At 52.2% G+C, this 11725-nt stretch overlaps 1 pseudogene across 1 annotated transcript; it reads right to left on the bottom strand.

Annotated features, from left to right (window-relative positions):
- Positions 1-428: 428 nt before the first annotated feature.
- On the bottom strand, positions 429-10751 carry LOC149435128 (uncharacterized; annotated as a pseudogene). Its single transcript, XR_016308549.1, has 3 exons — positions 10719-10751; positions 2232-2374; positions 429-656 (listed from the first exon to the last, which is right to left on the bottom strand). The product of XR_016308549.1 is annotated as an uncharacterized LOC149435128 (transcript).
- Positions 10752-11725: the final 974 nt, after the last annotated feature.

The following is an 11725-nucleotide window of genomic DNA, read 5'->3' as shown; positions in this document are numbered from 1 at the left end:
GTTACGTATGACACCAGACAGCGGGGGGCAGTGTTGCAGCAATTCATGATTGTGAGGTTACGTATGACACCAGACAGCGGGGGGCAGTGTTGCAGCAATTCATGATTGTGAGGTTACGTATGACACCAGACAGCGGGGGGCAGTGTTGCAAATTTGTACCATTGAAAGGTTACATATAAAGTAGAACAGCAGGGGGCGCTGTAGTGCGATTGGCTCACAGTACAGAGCCCTCCCCCTGGCAGCCTGATTTCTAAACCTCAGAATATGTAACAATACCACATATCACTTTCTTTTATCTGCGGAGTTGCGTTTTATGGTTCTCGTTTTTGATTGGTCGCTGCCGACTTCCACTATTAGGTGAAGCCAGAGAAATCGACCAATAAGATCGTTTGTAAGAAGCGGACCAGAAACTGCCGATGAGGCCGACGTCATATCCAAATCTTTATACTTTTTATTGAAAGATTGCCCAATCACTGAATTTGGTCAATGTAGCCCCGCCCCCTGCGCTCAGAATGCTACTCCTTCAAGCTGTCCCTTAGGGCTGTGGCCACGGAACACGAGAAATTCATCAATTCCTCGAAGGTCACCTTCTTGTCGTTGTTGGCGTCAATCTTGCTGATTAATTCCTTCAGGACCTCATCCTTCTTGACGATCGCCTGTAGGATGGAGAGGGGGAGGGGTTTCATCTTCAGTTTGTTATATTTCCTCTAAAAGTTTGTGTCTCTGCCCCTCCCACAATGGGGAGATTTCCTCGCAGTAGTTGTGTCTCTGCCCCTCCCACAATGGGGAGATTTCCTCCCAGTAGTTGTGTCTCTGCCCCTCCCACAATGGGGAGATTTCCTCCCAGTAGTTGTCTCTGCCCCTCCCACAATGGGGAGATTTCCTCCCAGTAGTTGTGTCTCTGCCCCTCCCACAATGGGGAGATTTCCTCCCAGTAGTTTGTATACCAGCCCCTCCCACAATGGGGAGATTTCCTCCCAGTAGTTTGTATATCGGCCCCTCCCACAATGAGGAGATTCCCTCAGTAGTATGTGTCTCTGCCCCTCCCACAATGGGGCGATTTCCCCCCACTAGTTTGTGTCTCTGCCCCTCCCACAATGAGGAGATTTCCCGCCAGTAGTTTGTGTCTCTGCCCCTCCTACAATGGGGAGATTACCCCGCAGTAGTTTGTGTCTCTGCCCCTCCCACAATGGGGAGATCTCCTCCAGTAGTTTGTGTCTCTGCCCCTCCCACAATGGGGAGATTTCCTCGCAGTAGTTGTGTCTCTGCCCCTCCCACAATGGGGAGATTTCCTCCCAGTAGTTGTGTCTCTGCCCCTCCCACAATGGGGAGATTTCCTCCCAGTAGTTGTCTCTGCCCCTCCCACAATGGGGAGATTTCCTCCCAGTAGTTGTGTCTCTGCCCCTCCCACAATGGGGAGATTTCCTCCCAGTAGTTTGTATACCAGCCCCTCCCACAATGGGGAGATTTCCTCCCAGTAGTTTGTATATCGGCCCCTCCCACAATGAGGAGATTCCCTCAGTAGTATGTGTCTCTGCCCCTCCCACAATGGGGCGATTTCCCCCCACTAGTTTGTGTCTCTGCCCCTCCCACAATGAGGAGATTTCCCGCCAGTAGTTTGTGTCTCTGCCCCTCCTACAATGGGGAGATTACCCCGCAGTAGTTTGTGTCTCTGCCCCTCCCACAATGGGGAGATCTCCTCCAGTAGTTTGTGTCTCTGCCCCCTCCCACAATGGGGTGATTTCCCCCCACTAGTTTGTGTCTCTGCCCCTCCCACAATGAGGAGATTTCCCCCAGTAGTTTGCGTCTCTCTGCCCCTCCCACAATGGGGAGATCTCCTCCAGTAGTTTGTGTCTCTGCCTCTCCCACAATGGGGAGATTTCCTCCAGTAGTTTGTGTCTCTGCCCCTCCCACAATGGGGAGATTTCCCCTCCAGTAGTTGTGTCTCTGCCCCTCCCATAATGGGGAGATTTCCCCCCAGTAGTTGTGTCTCTGCCCCTCCCACAATGGTGAGATTTCCTGCAGTAGTTTGTGTCTCTGCCCCTCCCACAATGGGGTGATTTCCCCCCAGTAGTTTGTGTCTTGGCCCCTCCCACAATGGTGATCCTCCCTCAGCTTCCAATGAATGTCCATTCTCCATATTGGTGTCAGGAATCAGAAATGTAATGATGGGATTAGTTGCCCTCTGGGGTGTCCCTTCCCCCCCCATAGGTTGCCCCGGGGTCACTTACACAGATGGTGGGGAATTCTGTGGTGGCGAAGTCGTACAGTTGGTCACAGCTCATTGTATTCCCGTCTCCTCACCTTTCCGGACGTTTTCTTCAAATTTCAGGATCATCAGAGCCATGATTTCCTCCACGGTCAGTTTACAATCCTGCAGAGGAACATCGAATTAAATCAGCCAATCCTACCGAGTTCCACCGAGATCACCTACCCACTGACAGCGAGTCCTAAGGTTGGGGAGATCTCATCACAAGCAAACCAGCCTGAGAGAGATTACCGGGAGGGAGCGATTACCGGGAGGAAGAGAGTGATTACCGGGAGGTAGAGAGTGATTACCGGGAGGTAGAGAGTGATTACCAGGAGGTAGAGAGTGATTACCTGGAGGAAGAGAGAGATTACCTGGAGGGAGTGATTACCGGGAGGGAGAGAGAGATTACCGGGAGGAAGAGAGAGATTACCGGGAGGGAGCGAGTACCGGGAGGGAGAGAGAGATTACCGGGAGGGAGATAGTGATTACCAGGAGGAAGAGAGAGATTACCGGGAGGAAGAGAGAGATTACCGGGAGATAGAGAGAGATTACCAGGAGGAAGAGAGAGATTACCTGGAGGGAGCGAGTACCGGGAGGGAGAGAGAGATTACCGGGAGGGAGAGAGTGATTACCGGGAGGTAGAGAGTGATTACCAGGAGGAAGAGAGAGATTACCGGGAGGAAGAGAGAGATTACCGGGAGATAGAGATTACCAGGAGGAAGAGAGAGATTACCTGGAGGGAGCGAGTACCGGGGAGGGAGAGAGAGATTCCTGGGAGGGAGAGAGAGATTACCGGGTGGAAGAGAGAGATTAACGGGAGGTAGAGAGAGATTCCTGGGAGGGAGAGAGAGATTACCGGGTGGAAGAGAGAGATTAACGGGAGGTAGAGAGAGATTACCGGGAGGAAGAGAGAGATTACCGGGAGGTAGAGAGAGATTACCGGGAGGGAGAGAGAGATTACCTGGAGGAAGAGAGAGATTACCTGAGGGAGTGATTACCAGAAGAGAGAGATTACCTGGAGAGGGATTACTGGGGGAAATTACTGGGACCAAGAATTTACCAGAAGCGAGAGATTACCGGGAGAATGAAATTACTGGGAAAGAGCAATTACAAGGAGAGCGCAATTACCAGAAGAGAGATTACCGGGAGCGAGCGATTACCAGAAGAGAAAGATTACCGGGAGAGAGATTACCAGGAGCGAGCGATTACCAGAAGAGAGATTACCGGGAGCGAGCGATTACCAGAAGAGAAAGATTACTGGGAGAGAGATTGCCAGGAGCGAGCGATTACCAGAAGAGAGATTACCGGGAGCGAGCGATTACCAGAAGAGAGATTACCGGGAGCGAGCGATTACCAGAAGAGAGATTACCGGGAGCGAGCGATTACCAGAAGAGAGATTACCGGGAGCGAGCGATTACTAGAGAGAGATTACCGGGAGCGAGCGATTACTAGAAGAGAGATTACCAGGAGGGAGACTACCGGGAGAGAGCGATTACTGGGAGAATGAAATTACCGGGGGACAGTGATTACCAGAAAAGAGATTACCGGGAGAGATTACTGGGAGCGAGAGATTACTAGAAGAGAGAGACAATACCGGGAGAATGAAATTGCTGGGAGAGAGCGATTATCGTGAGAGTGAAATTACCAGGGGAGAGCCATTATTGGGAGAGAGCGATTACCAGGGGAGAGAGCGAATACCGGGGGAGAGAGCGATTACTGGGGGAGAGAGCGATTATTGGGAGAAAGCGATTACTGGGGGAGAGCGATTATTGAGAGAGAGAGCGATTATTGGGAGAGAGCGATTATTGGGAGAGAGCGATTACTGGGGGAGAGCGATTATTGAGAGAGAGTGATTACTGCTGGAGAGCGATTACTGCTGGAGAGCGATTACTGCTGGAGAGCGATTATTGAGAGAGAGCGATTACTGGGAGAGAGCGATTACTGGGGGAGAGCAATTACTGGGGAGAGCGATTATTGGGAGAGAGCGATTACTGGGAGAGAGCAATTATTGAGAGAGAGAGAGAGAGTGATTACTGCTGGATAGCGATTATTGGGAGAGAGCGATTATTGGGAGAGAGCGATTTTTTGGGAGAGAGCGATTACTGGGAGAGAGCGATTACTGGGAGAGAGCGATTACTGGGAGAGAGCGATTACTGGGGGAGAGCAATTACTGGGGGAGAGCGATTATTGGGAGAGAGCGATTACTGGGGGAGAGCGATTACTGGGAGAGAGCGATTACTGGGAGAGAGCGATTACTGGGGGAGAGCGATTACTGGGAGAGAGCGATTACTGGGAGAGAGTGATTTAATGGGGGAGAGCGATTACTGGGAGAGAGTGATTATTGGGAGAGAGCGATTTATTGGGGGAGAGTGATTATTGGGAGAGAGCGATTTATTTGGGGGAGAGCGATTACTGGGGGAGAGCGATTACTGGGAGAGAGCAATTACTGGGAGAGAGTGATTTAATGGGGGAGAGCGATTACTGGGAGAGAGTGATTATTGGGAGAGAGCGATTTATTGGGGGAGAGTGATTATTGGGAGAGAGCGATTTATTTGGGGGAGAGCGATTACTGGGGGAGAGCGATTACTGGGAGAGAGCAATTACTGGGAGAGAGCAATTACTGGGAGAGAGCGACTACTGGGAGAGAGCGATTATTGGGAGAGAGCGATTATTGGGAGAGAGCGATTACTGGGGGAGAGCAATTACTGGGGGAGAGCAATTACTGGGGGAGAGCGATTACTGGGAGAGAGCGATTATTGAGAGAGAGAGAGAGTGATCACTGCTGGATATCGATTATTGGGAGAGAGCGATTATTGGGAGAGAGCGATTATTGGGAGAGAGCGATTTTTTGGGGGAGAGCGATTACTGGGGGAGAGCGATTACTGGGAGAGAGCGATTACTGGGAGAGAGCGATTACTGGGGGAGAGCGATTATTGGGAGAGCGATTACTGGGAGAGAGCGATTACTGGGAGAGAGCGATTACTGGGAGAGAGTGATTTAATGGGGGAGAGCGATTACTGGGAGAGAGCGATTTATTGGGGGAGAGTGCTTATTGGGAGAGAGCGATTTATTTGGGGGAGAGCGATTACTGGGGGAGAGCGATTACTGGGAGAGAGCAATTACTGGGAGAGAGCGATTTATTGGGGGAGAGCGATTACTGGGAGAGAGCGATTATTGGGGGAGAGCGATTACTGGGGGAGAGCGATTATTGGGAGAGAGCGATTATTGGGAGAGAGCGATTATTGGGAGAGAGCGATTACTGGGGGAGAGCAATTACTGGGAGAGAGCGATTACTGGGGGAGAGCGATTACTGGGGGAGAGCGATTACTGGGGGAGAGCGATTATTGGGGGAGAGCGATTATTGGGAGAGAGCGATTACTGGGGGAGAGCAATTACTGGGGGAGAGCGATTACTGGGGGAGAGCAATTACTGGGGGAGAGCGATTATTGGGGGAGAGCGATTATTGGGAGAGAGCGATTACTGGGGGAGAGCGATTACTGGGAGAGAGTGATTTATTGGGGGAGAGCGATTACTGGGGGAGAGCGATTACTGGGGGAGAGCGATTACTGGGGGAGAGCGATTACTGGGGGAGAGCGATTACTCCCAATTATTTATTTTTATGATGTACAAATATTATTTTATTACAATTAATGATAATAATAATAATTTACAAATCTAATAATATGAATAATTGTAAATATTAATGTTTCCTATGAGGACACCAAAGAAATCCTGTCCCCCCCCCCCCCCCCCCCCATGAATTCCTGTTGTTCCCAGTCCCACTGCCAGTCAGACTCTTCATCAATGTTCATTTTAGGGCCCCGAGCAGAATAAATCCCAAAGGTTCTGTGGGCCCTGGCACAAAACCTGGGAGGGTGTCAGGCACAAAGCCTGGGGAGGGTGTCAGGCACAAAGCCTGGGGAGGGTGTCAGGCACAAAACCTGGAGAGGGTGTCAGGCACGAAGTCTGGGGGGGTGTCAGGCACGAAGTCTGGGGGGTGTCAGGCACGAAGTCTGGAGGGTGTCAGGCACAAAGCCTGGGAGGGTGTCAGGCACAAAGTCTGGGGAGGGTGTCAGGCACAAAGTCTGGGGGGGTGTCAGGCACGAAGTCTGGAGGGTGTCAGGCACAAAGTCTGGGGGGGTGTCAGGCACAAAGTCTGGGGAGGGTGCCAGGCACAAAGTCTGGGGGGGGGGGTGTCAGGCACAAAGTCTGGGGGGGGGGGTGTCAGGCACAAAACCTGGGAGGGTGTCAGGCACAAAGTCTGGGGGGGGGGTGTCAGGCACAAAACCTGGAGAGGGTGTCAGGCACAAAGTCTGGGAGGGTGTCAGGCACAAAGTCTGGGGGGGGGGTGTCAGGCACAAAACCTGGAGAGGGTGTCAGGCACAAAGTCTGGGGGGTGTCAGGCACAAAGTCTGGGGGGGTGTCAGGCACAAAACCTGGAGAGGGTGTCAGGCACAAAGTCTGGGGGGGTGTCAGGCACAAAGTCTGGGGGGGTGTCAGGCACAAAGTCTGGGGGGGTGTCGGGCACAAAGTCTGGGGGGGTGTCAGGCACAAAGTCTGGGGGGGTGTCAGGCACAAAGTCTGGAGGGTGTCAGGCACAAAGTCTGGGGGGTGTCAGGCACAAAGTCTGGAGGGTGTCAGGCACAAAGTCTGGGGGGTGTCAGGCACAAAGTCTGGAGGGTGTCAGGCACAAAGTCTGGAGGGTGTCAGGCACAAAGTCTGGGGGGTGTCAGGCACAAAGTCTGGAGGGTGTCAGGCACAAAGTCTGGGGGGTGTCAGGCACAAAGTCTGGGGGGGTGTCGGGCACACAGTCTGGAGGGTGTCAGGCAGAAAGTCTGGAGGGTGTCAGGCACAAAGTCTGGGGGGGTGTCAGGCACAAAGTCTGGGGGGTGTCGGGCACAAAGTCTGGAGGGTGTCGGGCACACAGTCTGGAGGGTGTCAGGCACAAAGTCTGGGGGGGTGTCGGGCACAAAGTCTGGGGGGGTGTCAGGCACAAAGTCTGGGAGGGTGTCAGGCACAAAGTCTGGGGGGGTGTCAGGCACAAAGTCTGGGGGGGTGTCAGGCACCAGGTCCAATGATCAGCTGATATGTTGTGGCCAAGTAGTGGAATCGTTGTACTATCATCGTATTATTGGCCGATAGGTGACCGTGGAGGTCGATCGATTGCATGGATCACCTTCTAGCCCCTCCTCCACTCCGCACGGACCGGGACATGGACGCACGGCGGTGCCACGCACTCACTGGGTGCTCCTGGCCACACCTCCTGGTGAGGGTCACCTGTGAAGGTGGGCAAGATGGGGGTCCGTTGTCTCAGGCCCCTCCAGAGGATGGGGGGCCCGCCAACAGATCGGAAAGTAAGGAGACCTCTCCAGTCTTTGGAGACTTGCTGGTCACAGACGTGAGATGACCCACCAAGGACGGATCTGGGGAAGGGGGCCCCTTGTCGGGCCCCTTGATTGCTGTTGTGTCCCCTCCCCCATCTGTAGCATATGCAGGCACACATGGGCGACCTGAGCATGCATGGTTGTGCCGTAGACAAAAATCTGAGAGGACCGTGTGTGTTTATCCAGAAGAAGTCTCTGGTCATTGGCCGGGGGTGGGGGGTGAGATTGAAGCCACACCCAATTTCCTCTCGGCGGTCCACCCCCATCCTTGAGACCCCTATTTTGCCCACCTGTGACCTATCGAGAACCATCCAAGGACCACCCAAAAGGAGACCTATAGGGAGAGCCCCGTACCAAGCTGGCCATGGATGTTGGCACCAAGCTGGCCATGGATGTTGGCACCCCCCCCCACGCAGGGCAGGAGTCTCACTTACCATGTTGTCAGATTCTGGAGGAGAATTCAGCTGGTTTGGTACCTGCTACAGTCCGATGCCCAATATATACCCAGACAGGACAGGGCCACACCCAGGGGAGGAGTGGTATGGTCCAAGGATTGGGTCCCTAACCCTTCCTCCTCTCCTCATTGGCTCTCCTCTCTTCGCAAACTCTCCAAAATGTCGGTGGAAATGTCTCTGACTGCTCACCGCCCACCTGGGAGGGTTAACCCCTTCTGGGAGGAACGGCCCTCCGCCCTTCGCAACAACGTAACCGATTATCTCCGCCGAGAACAAAGATACTTAGAGGGAGCCGGGATCCATCTTCCCTTGTGGAGAGGAAGCAGATGAAAGCCAACGAGGTGAATAACAGACGAGTCAGACGAGTCCCTTTCATCTTCAGTGCTTTATATGTGTCCTTCTTAGTTGTTACATATACAGAGAGGAGGGGGAGGGGAGAGGAGAAGAGAGGGAAGAGGTACTCATCCCTTACCCCCCCCCCCCAAAACTGCCCTAGAGCTACCCCCCTCTTTCCCAAAAAACAACTGCTTTGGTGATGCTAAATCATCTTTGGCCCTGCCAATAAAACGAACTTGAATTGAGCAAGAAAAGACCACCCATGAGGGACCCGGAATTTCGGAGGTTGGAAAAGTTTTGAGAGGAGAAGAGAGGGAAGAGGTACTCATCCCTTACCCCCCAAAACTGCACTAGAGCTACCCCCCCTTTCCACAAAAAACACAACTGCTTTGGTGATACCAAATTGTCTTTGGTTCTGCCAATAAAGCGAACTTGAATTGAGCAAGAAAAGACCGCCCATGAGGGACCCGGAATTTCAGAGGTTGGAAGAGTTTTGAGATGGAAGAGGTACTTATCCCTTAATCCCCCAAAACTGCCCTAGAGCTACCCCCCCCCCCCCTTACCCAAAAACAACTGCTTTGGTGATGCTAAATTGTCTTTGGTTCTGCCAATAAAGTAAACTTGAATTGAGAAAGAGAAGACCGCCCATGAGGGACCCGGAATTTCAGAGGTTGGAAGAGTTTTGAGAGGGAAGAGGTACTTATCCCTTAATCCCCCAAAACTGCCCTATTGCTACCCCCCCTCCCTTTCCACAAACACATAACTGCTTTGGTGATGCTAAATTGTCTTTGGTTCTGCTGATACAGCGAACGTAAATTGAGAAAGAGAAGACCGCCCATGAGGGACCCGGAATTTTAGAGGTTGGAAAAGTTTTGGGAGGAGAAGAGAGAGAAGAGGTACTCATCCCTTACCCCCCCAAAACTGCCCTAGAGCTACCCCCTCTTTCCCAAAAAACAACTGCTTTGGTGATGCCAAATTGTCTTTGGTTCTGCTGATAAAGCGAACGTGAATTGAGAAAGAGAAGACCGCCCATGAGGGACCCAGAATTTCGGAGGTTGGAAGAGTTTTGAGAGGGAAAAGGTACTCATCCCTTACCCCCCCCCCAAAAAAAAAACTGCCCTGTTGATACCCCCCCCTCCCTTTCCACAAACACATAACTGCTTTGGTGATGCTAAATCGTCTTTGGCTCTGCTGATAAAGCGAACGTGAATTGAGAAAGAGAAGACCGCCCATGAGGGACCCGGAATTTTGCAGGTTGGAAGAGTTTTGAGAGGAGACGAGAGGGAAGAGCTACCCCCCCCCCTTTCCACAAAAACACAACTGATTTGCTGATGTTAAATTGTCTTTGGTTCTGCTGATAAAGCGAACGTGAATTGAGAAAGAAAAGACCACCCATGAGGGACCCGGAATTTTGGAGGTTGGAAGGGTTTTGAGAGGGAAAAGGTACTCATCCTTTACCCCCCCAAATCTGCCCTAGAACTACCCCCCCTTCCTTTCCACAAACACACAACTGCTTTGGTGATGCTAAATTGTCTTTGGTTCTGCTGATAAAGCGAACGTGAATTGAGAAAGAGAAGACCGCCCATGAGGGACCCGGAATTTTAGAGGCTGGAAAAGTTTTGGGAGGAGAAGAGAGAGAAGAGGTACTCATCCCTTACCCCCCAAAACTGCACTAGAGCTACCCCCTCTTTCCCCAAAACAACTGCTTTGGTGATGCTAAATTGTCTTTGGTCCTGCCGATAAAGCGAACGTGAATTGAGAAAGAAAAGACCGCCCATGAGGGACCCGGAATTTCGGAGGTTGGAAGAGTTTTGAGAGGAGACGAGAGGGAAGAGGTATTCATCCCTTACCCCCCCAAAACTGCCCTAGAGCTACCCCCCATACACAAAAACACAACTGCTTTGGTGATGCCCAATTGTCTTTGGTCCTGCCGATAAAGCGAACTTGAATTGAGAAAGAGAAGACCGCCCATGAGGGACCCGGAATTTTGGAGGTTGGAAGAGTTTTGAGAGGGGAGAACCTCCAATCCCTGATTACAGGGGCTTTGGTCCTAAAAGAGGTTAACCCAGGTGCCTGAGAAACTGAACCGGACCTACTGTTTGAGCCGGGTGATCTGAGCCAAGGTTACTGGCTCCTCCTAGGGACCCCTGAAGCCAACGGGAAACCCCAAAACCCCCCAGGGGGACCAATATGGTGGCTATGCCTTTGGCTTGTTTTGAAGCAGTTATGGGCTATTTCGTGTTTTCTGTTTGCTGAAGATGAGCTGTTTTCTGTTTGCCTGTTTGTTCTTACCCGTCTGATGATCTCGAGCTCCACATGTGACATTTGGTGGAGGATGCGGGCCCTAAAAGCCATTGAAGTGAAATTGATCTTTAAAGGGCCGGTGCCCATTTTGCATGTCCTGGGTCACAGGCGCATGGAGGAACATATAAAAGCTCTGGTGCAGAACTCCCGGGCCCAGCAGGCAACCACCGTGGAAGCAAACTGCTGCAATGAGGGGGTTCAAGCCAGCCAGGAGCAGACCTTGCCCTTACGGATACGTGCTCAGCAGACCCTGGAGGAGCCCAAGAAATCTGTATAGGCCCAGTTGGATGAGCTATTTGAATGTCTGAAGGGGGTTGTTGCCCCTAGCAACCCTGCGATAGTGGGAGCTAGCCATGTCCTGCATAATCTTACTACCCACAATGATGTGGAAGGGTTCCCAACAACGTTTGAACGTAGAGAGGTGACCTCAGGACCAGTGGGCCCGCCTCATCACCCAGCTCCTATCAGGGAAACTGCAAATGGCCTACTATGACCTACCGGCGGCTGGTGCCAAGAGCTAAACAAAATTAAAAGGGATGGTCTTGGCCTACCTTGGGGTGACTGTGGCTGTCCAGACATCGGGTGCACCACTCGAAATATCATGTGGGCCTTTCTCCGCAGTCCCAAACGTGCCACCTGCTGCAACTGCCAACCCAACTGAAGAGGGCCTCAGATCGTGAAGCAGGTTGTTGTGGACCACAACCTGCAGACGCTATCTAATGGGTTGCAGCGTTGGGTTAGCCATGAGGAACCATAGGCGTTGGAATGTCTGGTGGAGATGGTAGAGCAATACACCATGGTGGAGGATCTACTTTTACCTGCCCAACTACGAGGACCACTGCCACCCACAAGTTAGCCAGAGTGCTACCACCCCAGTGTCCCAGAGCTCTGCCCAAAGCTCACTTCCAGAGGCCATGTCCAGGTTCAAAGTCCCCTGCAGGAAGAGCCAATGGAATGAGGAGCCGTACAAAGGACATCCTTCTAGGCCAAGGGGG

Source organism: Staurois parvus, unplaced genomic scaffold, assembly GCF_062004578.1.
Source record: "Staurois parvus isolate SC_StPar_1 unplaced genomic scaffold, SC_StPar_1.0 ptg001599l, whole genome shotgun sequence".
Lineage (NCBI taxonomy): Eukaryota > Metazoa > Chordata > Amphibia > Anura > Ranidae > Staurois > Staurois parvus.
The sequence above is the reverse complement of the archived record's forward strand: the minus strand, read 5'-3'. Positions and strand labels throughout refer to the sequence as shown.